We start from the raw sequence: 12,371 nt of genomic DNA, 5'->3' as shown, positions 1-12,371 counted from the left end.
GTCAGTCCTGTCCAAGTTGTACCCAAGAAGGGAGGTACTACAGTAGTAAAGAATGATAAAAATGAATTAATTGCTACTAAACTTGTTACAGGATGGAGAATGTGCATTAATTATAGGAAGCTCAATACAGCTACTAAGAAAGACAACTTCCCACTTCCTTATATTGATCAGATGTTAGAAAGACTAGCATGCCATAGTTATTTCTGTTACCTAGATGGGTACTCCGGTTTCTTCCAGATACCCATTCATCCTGACGATCAGGAAAAGACTACTTTCACATGTCCATATGGTGTATTTACTTATAGGGGAATGCCTTTTGGTTTATGCAATGTCCCAACTACCTTTCAACTTGTATGATGGCCATATTTTCTGATTACATAGAGTCTATTATGGAAGTCTTTATGGATGATTTCAGTGTATAAAAAACTGACTTTGATGTTTGTTTGAGAAATTTGACCAAGGTTTTGCAGCGCTGTGAGGATAACAATCTTGTGCTCAACTGGGAGAAGTGCCACTTCATGGCTACTGAAGGGGTGGTACTTGGTCATTTGGTGTCAGGTAAAGGTATCCAAGTGGATAGAGCTAAGGTTGAGGTAATTGAGCAACTCCCGTACCCGGTTAATGTTAAAAGTGTGCGTAGTTTTCTTGGTCATACAGGATTCTATCGTCGCTTTACTAAACATTTTTCAAAATTGCTCAACCTCTAACCCAGCTACTCCATAAGGATACACCTTTTGTGTTTATTGATGAGTGTATTAAGTCTTTTGATAGGATTAAACAAGCTCTTATCTCAGCTTCTATAGTCCGATCTCCGGATTGGAGTCTACCTTTTGAGATTATGTGTGACGTCAGTGATTATGCAGTTGGAGCCGTTTTGGGTCAGAGAAAAGATAAAGTGTTGCATGCTATTTACTATGCAAGTAAGAGTCTTGATGATACGCAGTTCAACTATGCTACTACGGAGAAGGAGCTTCTTGCAGTTGTCTATGCTTTAGACAAGTTTAGAGCTTATCTTGTGGGATCTAAGGTGATTCTTCATACTGACCATGCAGTATTGAAGTATCTTTTGACTAAGCAGGAAGCTAAACCGCGACTTATTCGATTGATTTTATTATTGAAAAAATTTGATTTGGAAATCCATGATAAGTCGGGTGCTGAGAATGTTGTTGCGGATCATTTGTCTCGTTTGAGATTTGCAGGAAGAGAAATATTGCCTATTGATGATTCTTTTCCGGATGACCACTTTCTAGCTATTACTACGGGCACTCCATGGTTTGTAGACTATGCTAATTACTTAGTTGGAGGTATTCTTCCTCCTGACTTATCTTATCAACAGAAGAAGAGATTTATGCATGATGTGAAGCGGTATTTCTGGGATGATCCATACTTGTTCCGGGAGTGTGAAGACAATATTTATAGACGGTGTATTCCATAGGGTGAGGTACATGCCATTCTCTCCCACTGTCACTCTTATTCTTATGGTGGTCATCATGGTCCATCTAGGACTTTTGCTAAGGTGATACAGTCGGGCTTCTTTTAGCCAACTATCTTGAAGGATGCTACTACTTTGGTCCGTTCTTGTGATGCATGTCAAAGGACGGGTAATATTTAGCAAAGGCACGAGATGCCTCAAACTGGGATCTCGGAGGTGGAGATTTTTGATGTTTGGGGTATTGACTACCAAGGGCCATTCCCTACTTCTCATGGGAATCAGTATATTTTAATAGTTGTTGATTATGTTTCTAAGTGGTGGAAGCCATTGCCACTCCTACTTGTGATGCTAAAGCAGATGTGAAGCTGTTTCAGAAGATCATCTTTCCACGGTTTGGAGTACCTCGCGCAGTGATTAGTGATGGGGGTAAGCACTTTGATGAGCGTCATCTTAATTCTTTGTTGAAGAAATATGGCGTTACACACCGTAGAGGATTGGCCTATCATCCTCAAACTAGTGGGAAAGTGAAGGTTTTCAACAGAGAATTGAAAAAAATCTTGGAGAAGGTAGTGAGCAAGAATAGAATGGATTGGAGTGGTAAGCTTGATGATACTTTATGGGCTTGTGGACAGCGGGGGCCCACGGGGGCGCTTCGGAGGAAAGAGAAACAAACGTTTGCATTTTTGTATGGAGTCGCCACCGATTTTTATGGGAAATTGGAACCGTTCGAATACCTCGTGCCATGTCACGACACAAAGTAAAGACATGAACACTAAGCAATCGTTACCCTTAGCATTCTATGTCTAGAATGACTCTCGTGGATGCCAATGAACACGGGTGTTCACAGATATCTGGAGTAAGGGGTGAGGGTACGTATTAGGAAGCTCTTTTGATCGAACACCTAATCCCGCCCGCCTCGATAGCGGCCTCTACTAATGATTAGGGAAGTTATTCGTACTTGATATATCGTCGATTGTATGCATGCAATGCAACATCCAAGTTTTAATCCTAACATGTGAGAATTAGGCTATGTCGGTGAACAATTAATTTAGCAAACAATTAGGTCGAAGTAGGATTTAATGTTCAATTATATGTGAAGGCATACAAATGATACAAGAAATATGATAAATACAATAGGAAAATTGCGATAATGAAAATTACATTAATTACATTGGATTAGGCGATTTATGTCGAAAATACCTTTAAAACGGATAATTTGAGAAAACGAATAAAAGAATGAATTACGAACAGATCAGTAGACGATAATACGAATAATAGTTAATTAATACATAGGCTAATGAACTAAGTCAAAGCAACAACGGAGTTCAGAGGCAGAAATCAACCAGGAACAGGCGCATCAGAGCTGCGTCCCTTGGAAGAGGCGCAGCAGACGCTGCGTCTGTTCATGACCTGAATTCTGGCTGTGAAGCCGGAATTGCGTGTTGTTAATATTCGTTGGTTAGTTTAACGATGGATTTAAATTATTTACTCGGATGAAAGTGATTAATAGGTTATTTAACATATGAATGGGTCATGAAAACAGTAAAACATGGGTGAGACGGAATTAAGATGGATTAATATAAGATTAATGAGAATTATTAACAAATTAACAAACTAAATCAATTAATTAGGTTAAATACAATGGATTAATGACTAATTATATGCTAATGAATGATGAACAATATACATATGAGATTATCATGCTATTATAATAATGAATTAACAAACAAACGAAACAAAGACGAATAAAACAAGACGAATTACAGAGGACGAAGGAAGAAGAAAGGAAGCAGGAACTGCGGCAGCCTCACGAAGAGGCGCAGCAGAATCGCGCTCCTTCAAGAGGCGCGCAGCGATTCTTTGCGTCCTTTCTCGACGTTTGTCTACTGAAAATCCGTAAAAAAGGTTTTAACAAAGGTTTTAGAAATCGGTTTTAATGAGGTATTTTCGACATAAACCTTACAATTGTGATACATTAATTAAAATTCAATAAATAAAAGAGAGATCATACACCCTCAGACTTACATGTTGACGAAACGAGAAGGACTAAGATATCGATTAGTGATGCTCGACGCGAATGCAAAGAAAGTGCCCTCGTAAGAGGAAAACGATTAGATTAATTAAGTTGATTGATGTGGAGTTGGTCAAATTGGTCGGTCATGCAAACGAGGCTGGTACTCAGAAGGATCCGAGCTTACGTGGTTGAATGTTCAAGCACGTAGACGCCAAAAAGTAAGAACAAAGGTCTAGAATGCAAAGGGAGAAGAGAAGGGCGGACACTCGCGTGAGAAATATGAGGAGCGAAGGCTCCTATTTATACTAATCACGTGGAGGAATTAGGGTTTCAGAGACTCTTTGGAAGTGAATCTCGGAAAGATATGAAAAAGATACGAGAAATACGAGAAAGGGCTGGGAAGAGGCGCAGCAGCCCATCTGCGTCTCTTGGAAGAGGCGCAGCCCACTGCGTCTCTTGGAAGAGGCGCAAAGACTGCTGCGTCTGTTCCCAAGTGGTTTCCTCCTGCGGAAGAAAGATTTCCGTGTTTAAGTTATGGTAGGACGGAATAATTCGGTTTTCCTTAATATCTTATGTGAATATTACGGGAAATTGTTTACCAAAAGATAAAGATTGTGAAATATGGAATAGAAATATCCGGAACATTCCAGAACATTCTGACTCGGGATTTAACGGTTATCAGAAAATGGAGACGGTTTTAGGCCCGGACTCCAAATGTGCTCTAATTACTGTCAAAACAACCGTATCGGCACGTAGATGACAACTAAGAGGTAGACATTAATATTTGAGCAATCACTTGACGATAATCTTACGAACTGTCACAAATCGTTCCACGTAGCAAACATGCGGCCCAATCATCACCGGGTGGTTTACGGGAGGTGCAGAAATGAGGTATCTACAGAGCCCCCACTTTGACTGAGGCTTGGACAAGGCGAAAGTCAAAGTATAGCCATCAGGTCAATCGAAGATTACAACCTGACGACTATGGCGACGCGAGGCGGCTCAAGGGGTCTGAACCAAGGACCTGTCGTCGGGAACATTTTAGAGTCTGTCGACTATCGGGGAGGGTCGTTTAAAGTCCATTAGACTACGTAAGGAGGCTCGCCGGCCATAAGAAGAGACCATACCTGAAACTTCTTCTCGAGATGCTTCCGGAGGCGCGTAGGAGCTAAGGTTAAGCATAGGAGCTAAGGTTAAGACCTAAAGGATATATAAGGATTGTGCTAGGGTGTGGGACCCTAAAGGAAAGCATCGTCGGGAAGGAGGCCAAAAATAAGTTCAACTTAAGGGTAACTAAAGCTTGGGTATAGGAACTCTATTGGTTTGGGAACTTCTGGAGAACGACACCTTTGTCGAACTCCGCGGGGAAACACGAAATATTGTGAGTAGCAGGACACAAAGGGAACCGCCGAGAGAAAATCGCTTGGGTAGTCTTCGAGAAATAATTGCGAGTAGCAGGACACAAAGCGGGAACCGCCGAGGGGAAGTCTGCTTAGGTAGATGTTAATCCTCATGTCTTGAGAGGGACAGTACGTCCGCTTACTCTCGCTGGAGACATGATTGGGAATTATTCTTCATGTCATGAGAGGGAAAGTGTATCCGCTTACTCTCGCTGGAGACATAATGAAGGCGTGTCGAATTCTGTGAAGGAATAAATGCTCGTTGTGACAAGCAAAAGGTCTTGGAAGAAATAAACGATCTCTCTTTGGTTTGGAAATGCGGGGTAGGAATGAAAGAAAATCGTCAAACGGACCAAAAGGATAAAATAGCATCGGGAAGAGGCGCACCAAAGATGGGCCCACAAATAACGAATTCATAACGAATTTTTGAAAATCCGTATGGAGGGAACACAGGGAAGAGGCGCAGCAAGAGCTGCGTCTCTTGAAGAGGCGCAGGCCCGCCGCGTCTATTCCCAAAGTGTTATTTCTGCGTAAAAACGCGATAATCAGAGGCTTATGTTCATTATTTCGAAACACAAATTACACAATTTCTCTCTCAAATCTTCACCATTTCCGCCAAAGTTTGATCCAAAAGCTTGCATTAATTATGACTAATCGAGGTATGTGTCTCATTCTTGCATTAATCGTCTATATTTGCCAATTTTGAGCCGAAAAAATTAGGGTTTATGACCCATTTGATCGAAAATTTGGGGCTTTTCCCCCAAATGCACTTGCCTCGTCAAATTGACATTAAAAATGGATAATTGGTAATATTAGGAACATAACCATGTATTTGTCTCGAATTTTCGTTGAGTTTTGAGCCTTTGAATGAAATTTGAGACGGTTTTACAGCTAAACCGTAAATTGCTTCGAAAATAGCCTTAGTATTGCCCATTTGCGATGAAACTTGATATTTGGGATCCTTGAACGATGGGTAAACTTTCTACCCTCTCGGAATTTTGGTTTGTGACGGCTTTTTCAGGACACTTTTCTAAGGCATAATCGCTGTTATAACGAAATGCTGCCGAAATTTCGGCTTGAACCCGAAACTAGGCTTCACATTAGGTTTGACTTGACCCACGTTACCACATGAGTGATCGGATTGGTGGGAATAAGGCCAAGGATGGCAAGAAAAGAGCGATTTCAGGGCTTCCGAAGGCTCGAAAATCCCTTAACCAAGGCTTGTCGTCACGTGACGCGGCCTAAATTTGCTTTAATATTGCAGGTGATGAGGCTTCTACTTCTGGGAGAGCTCCCATGGAGATAGACGTTGCTACTGTCGAGGAGGCTTTAGAGCAGGCCTTCACCGCCGCGGTGATGGCTGCTGGGGACGAGGTCCACGAGGAGGAGGTTGTCGAGGAGAAGGAGGCCCCAAGACGGGCCAACGTTGGGCGAGGAGGTCGTCAGCTGAGAGGAGCTCCTGCGTGGGCTGAGACTTGGGAGAGCAGGCACGTGCTGTGGGCTGCAGAGGGTCACCTGTCCTACAGGACGGTGAAGAGCTTGGTAAATAGGAATTCACTACTCATTACTCATCCTCTTTCATTCATTTGTTCAAATTTTATTCAAAACTAAAGATAGCCTTTGTTTCAAATCACAATAGGAGGCCGGGAACATCAGGTCGTTCTCGGGTTACACGACACCAATGGAGCACTACGAGCGGTCGTCGGCGGAGGAGCGGGCCATGATCGAGCGTGGAGCGTTCGGTCCTTTGGTGCAGGCCTGAAGGGATATCGCGAAGAGGAAGCTGCGGGCTAACCTTAGCCTGGTCCGCGCTTTCTTGGACCGATTTTGGGATACGACTTCCACGTTTCACATGCCTTTCGGTGAGGTGGGAGTCACTCTGGAGGACTACGGCATGATTTCTGGTCTGCCGTGCGGGACCGAGGAGGTGGAGTGGCCAGAGACTGCCATGAGGGTGGACTCGGCCGAGGCGAGGAGATTGATCGGCTGGAACTTGTCACCGAAGGCTGTCACAGTGCCGGGTTTGGTACCCAGTTCCTACGTTCGAGACTACTTTGCGGGAAAGATCCTGGCGCTGGTGACGATTGACGGGAGGGAGACGGCTCCTCCTCCCTGTACAGCTGAGCAGAGGGCTCGTTTGTGGCTCTGGTGGTTTCTGTCTTCGATTTACCTCGGAGACAAGGGTGAGAGGCTGTCGACGAAGCTTCTTCCCTTCCTTTTCGACCGAGTTCCCTAGGGCGTTGGGACGGGTCACTGCTGGTTTTGCGGTCCTCATCCACTTCATGAGGGCCATGGTTCGTCCGGAGTTGATGGAGAAGGGGACTTCTCCCGCGCGTTGTCGGCCCGGACTTCTTTGGAGGTATGAACCTTCCTTTAGACCAAAGTAAATTCCTTTCTTTATCAAATCATGAAAGATCGTTATTGATTATCTTGCTTTACAGGCGTGGGTGTACTCCTACTTCCCGGGCCTCGCGCCCAATGTGACACCCTCATTTATTGCGGAAAAGTAAACACGTAATTCTACAGAAAAACTGACAGGATATGTTTGTAATTGGTTCAACTAATTAAAAACCTGTCATTTTTAAAACTTTTCTAAACCATTCACAAACATTTCCAGAAGGAGGATGCCAACACCGCAAATGCTAAAGACTAATTTACATAACTATGCTAAAGTCTGCGAGAATAAAGTGATACAAACCAAAGAAAAAGAGGGAGACATATGTCCCTAAAATGTATGTGACATAAAAAGGGTTTAAGGGTCACAATGAAATAAAACCAGTCTAGGTCCCAAGGTTACTTTGCTCGCTAGCTCGTCCATGTACCCCATATATGCATCACCTACTTGTCATTCGCATTTTATACAAATACGAAAGCCACGGTAAAGTGGGGAGTAACTCCGAGTTCTCCCACCCACGAAATGTCATAATTAATATAACATGTAAACATAAGAATATGAATACGAATCACACATAGCCTTAGCATATAGATGCTAGACAATCGTGCTTATCATGTGAACTACAATATAACAACACATAGTCCTAGCCAGTGAATACTAGACCGACTCATACTACACTATCATGTGAATCACATAACATCCAGAATCCAAACTCTATCAACCATAGCCGGCTTGCATCTCACCTTCTATGATTCATAGAATCATCAAACAAGAAAGGGCAATATATCAAAGACAGGCATAAGTTCTTAGCACGGTCAATAGTCACTTTGTAACTCGAGTCTATACCACGAGGTAGGGAAGGTAATCGAACCCGGTATCTTGGCTCGGCGGTTACTATTAAGAAAACATGGCCAAGAGACAACACAACCCTAGCCTAAAATCTGCACAGACCTAGACATGCGGATACACACCACCGCACCCAAGACTCACAACTTTTTTTAAAACAAAGTGAAGTGAGTACCCTAAGGACACCACCGAAGGGTTGGCTAGTACTTAAGCTGACCCCATACTATCAAAATAAGTACCTGAGGTCATGCCCCAACTTGGATAAACATCCACTAGTCAGGAACACAAAGGCTATCAAGCGGTGAACATATACTCGTCAGAGACTATAAAGACCTATCTATGATGAAGGCCGAAATACTCACCTAGGACCTAGTCGGCCTAGTCCCACTTGAATATTTTAGCCCACACCACACATGACTCACCACACAAGTCAAGTAAGACACCCACTTAACCTTAAGAGGGCAAAAAGTCCTACTTATCAATATAAATTCTAGCATTCTATCATGTGAAAGGCTTATAATGTCTATTTACAAAGATACAATCCCAACAAGAATCCTCAATAAGTATTCAATACTAATTTCTAATTCTAACAATAGTAACCATATTAAAGGCTTCAGGGGAAACTAGGCCATTTCTACAATACAAGTCACTATTAAATTCAATAAGCTATACATGTGAACAAAAGCTTGATAAATGGCCTAAAACAAGAAAAAGGCCGATTATCTAAATCATTCAACCGAATTTTTACCCGCAACCCTGACCCTGCGACAGTGCACGGGTCAAATTGCGGTGACCAATCACTCAATTAATCGACATCGCATCATCAAAGGGACTAAGGCTCGTTTTCGCCAGACAATCAACAAAACATTACAATTATCACCATAAAATTCATTTGAGCCTATTAATTACAATTTCATTTTGTAAACGATCCTAACATTATTCATTCACCTAAACACTTATCAAACAACAGACACACATTAACTACTAATGTGACATTAATTCGTCGAGTAACTCGGAATAGTTACCTTAAGCTAGCAAAGAGACACGCAATAAACTTGAGAAAGCTTCTAAAACCCCAAAATTACTCTTCATCTTCAACCACAAATGAGTCACCTAAAATAATTATGTGAAAGGACGATATTAACGAATTATCGTTATATAAAATATGAGACATGAATTAATTTAAATCAAAACATGTAAGTCCAATACTTAAGGTATAACGAGTCCATTTAAAGCAATAAGATGAGCCCAAAAACTAAGGAGTAGTGAGCCCAACCAATAAATTATAAAGAATCTATCAAGATCATCATAGTAAGCCCAACAGACCAAACCAAATGAGCCTAACACAAAAAACATGTGAAAGAACGATATTTAGCGGATTACTTAATATAAAATACGAGACGGAAATATAATTCATTCAAAAGAATCACATTTGCACAAAATAAACTCGACCCACGGCTCAAAGGGGGCATTTGGATAGCTCCTACACGACCTCAAACGACCACCACCACCACACGGTGCAAGAAGCCTAATTTTGGCCTCTCATAAACCCGATCTAAGCATTCATTTTAGCCATCTAAAGCAGCCTAGTCGAGTACCATCTAGCAGACCCAAAACAACTCATTTCTACCACCCTTTCACCATCCCAGAACAGTCCGCATTCCTGCCCAAACATGTCGGACCGGCCCCCTATTCTCGCCTTAAACAAAGTCAAAAATAACCCCTTCTTCCTATCCAAACAGTGCCAAACCCTGCAATAGGACGAGTAACACCCCACATTCTAGTGCTAAAAGAAAGAGTAAAGGACAAATGTTCCCTGCATCTATTACCCAATAAGTTTATTATTGTCAATGTAATGAACTTAAGCACTAACCTATTTCTGGTTACCTAGTGTCGCAATTGTCTAACAAAGCCATCTTTATGTCATATGTGGATATAATGTGAATTATACAAACTATATAACAAGGACTTGGCAAACTGACCATATAAGGTCAACGTTGGTGATCAGCATAGCCATGTACCTTTTTTATAAAAAAAAGATAGTGCTTCTCACAGAAAGGCTGTAAGGTGATAATTCACGACTTTAAACAGTCCTAAAACAAACTTAGATCAACTCTAACCAGTCATATTATCTCCATTTTGACTGCCCAAAAATACTACCCAGACCGGACCAAAGATGGTACTCCAAAACAGTCCTTAAATCAACATTTTTATGACTAAAAACAATCCCGAAAATGCACAGAAAACCGTCCCACATCAGTCACTCTTACGCCCCAAAAACAGTCCCGAAAGGCACCATTTTATCAGCAAAAACTGACTCAAAACAGTCCACTTTCCGTCTTAAAACAGTCCCAAAACTTACACCCAAATACTCTTAGCTGGGTTTCGATATGAAGCTTGGAAAACAACCCACCAAACGCAAGATAATCAACAGCTATTTTGAATATGTACTCCAACATTCATGTGACTATATATGACACTAAATAATCTTATCACCAAATATCACTTTCTGTCAACTTGGGCACTCCATTAAACGAAACTAAGCCCCCTGTCTCGCCATAAAATCGTTTAGGAGTAGAACATATAAAAGCTAGTATTATAAATAACAAATAAACATATAACCCCGAATAATAATAAAAATACTAGGATCGGTAAAATCGTGTTACCTTAAACACCCCTTATTCTTCGAATAAATGGTCCACAAGGCACGAGCCTCACCCCGGGTCTTCGAATCCTTCATAAAAGGGCAAGAAAACGGAATAAAGAAGCTAAAAGACGACACTTTTATAAGACGGCGAAAGACGAAACCACAACAAAAAGGAGATTTTCTTACCTTAAAAGGACGAGGAAAGGACGAGGAAGCTAATGGTACAAAAATTATCGAATTTGGTTGAGAATGGAGGCGGGATCTGAGGTTTGAATGATCGGAAATGGTGTTGATGATTTTGGTGGATGCTGATTGTTGTTGCTGGTGAATCGCGCAAAAAGGAAGGGAAAAGAAGGGGTAGGGACGGGGGTGTACAACAACAACAATAAAATAATAATAATAATAATAATGAGACACCAGCTAGCTTGCTAGCTTCTAATTATACGTACGTTTCTTCATCGTTAAGTAATTTCGTTCGTTTTTAAAACCGTTTCGAGTTAATAAAATCGGTTTTTAATAAAAGTTTGATAATAAAACGAAATTAATAATAAATAAATTTAATGAGTGAAAATAAAATAAACTCAGCTAGTTAACGGAAATAATACGATATCAGCTTGAATCGGAATTATTAGCGATTTTTACAAAACTAACGGATATTAATAAAAATTGCTAATTTAGTGAAATAAGCTCAAAATAGCTAATTGGACGGTTTTGTTCCCAAAATCCATCTCGGGTTTACTTAAAACAACTTTCATAAGGACTCGTAAAGAAACGGAAATTATTAAATAAATAAACTCGGACTAATTTTAAATAAACTTATTAATGATTATTAAAATTAACGTATCGAATTATGATGAAATTAATTAATTAGCTAAGCATATATATATAAATCGTTAAATGATGTAATTAAATTCAAAATAGCAATTAAAAGAATTTTATCCAACTTAATAAAATACGGGGTGTTACAATCACCCCATCTTTTAAAAAGTTTCGTCCTCGAAACTTGAAAGTATAAATGGAATGTTATGAAAATAAAACTGAAATTGGAATCGGTAATCAAAACATTTTAAAGGTTATTTATCGTAAGAATCAAAATTCTTTCAAAAGTTTCAAATAAAATTTTCCGACAGAACCAGATTCTCATCAAGGGAACGAAAGTGTTCTCGTTACGTATTCAAGAACATCACATTCCAAATCAAAGATAAGGTCAAAAGGCAAATCATTTGTTTAAATCAAAAATCAAAATACCTTCAAAAACATTAATGAAGAGTTTTCAAAAATATAAGTCTCATTCATGGAACGGAATTGCTCTTGTCGTGCACACAAGAACGCTAACTTTCCAAGTCAGAGACAAATTTAAAACAAAAACTATTCGCCGACAATCGTAGAACAAGTTATCAAATGTTTCCAATAACTAGTTCTAACATCCGATCAACGTTAAAATCAAAATAAGAGAAAGGTAATCTTCTCAAATGTTCTTTTGCAAAAAGCCAAAGTAGAAATAAAGGTTTCATCATTAAACTAAAAGGGGAGTTAAATTCCGGAAATATAATATTAAACTTTGACAAAGAAGTCATAAATAGATCAAGGTTAATAGAAATTGGATAAAATTTAAAGAAATTTCGGGTCTAGTAATT

At 40.3% G+C, this 12,371-nt stretch overlaps 1 long non-coding RNA gene across 1 annotated transcript; it reads right to left on the bottom strand.

Annotated features, from left to right (window-relative positions):
* Positions 1-7,314: 7,314 nt before the first annotated feature.
* LOC141609061 (uncharacterized) lies at positions 7,315-11,078 on the bottom strand. Its single transcript, XR_012527175.1, has 4 exons — positions 10,921-11,078; positions 10,754-10,821; positions 9,113-9,200; positions 7,315-7,687 (listed from the first exon to the last, which is right to left on the bottom strand). It is a non-coding gene; the product is annotated as an uncharacterized LOC141609061 (long non-coding RNA).
* Positions 11,079-12,371: the final 1,293 nt, after the last annotated feature.

The sequence above is a fragment of the Silene latifolia genome, chromosome 10 (genome assembly GCF_048544455.1).
Source record: "Silene latifolia isolate original U9 population chromosome 10, ASM4854445v1, whole genome shotgun sequence".
Taxonomy (NCBI): Eukaryota; Viridiplantae; Streptophyta; class Magnoliopsida; order Caryophyllales; family Caryophyllaceae; genus Silene; species Silene latifolia.
This window is presented reverse-complemented; position numbering and strand designations above follow the sequence as displayed.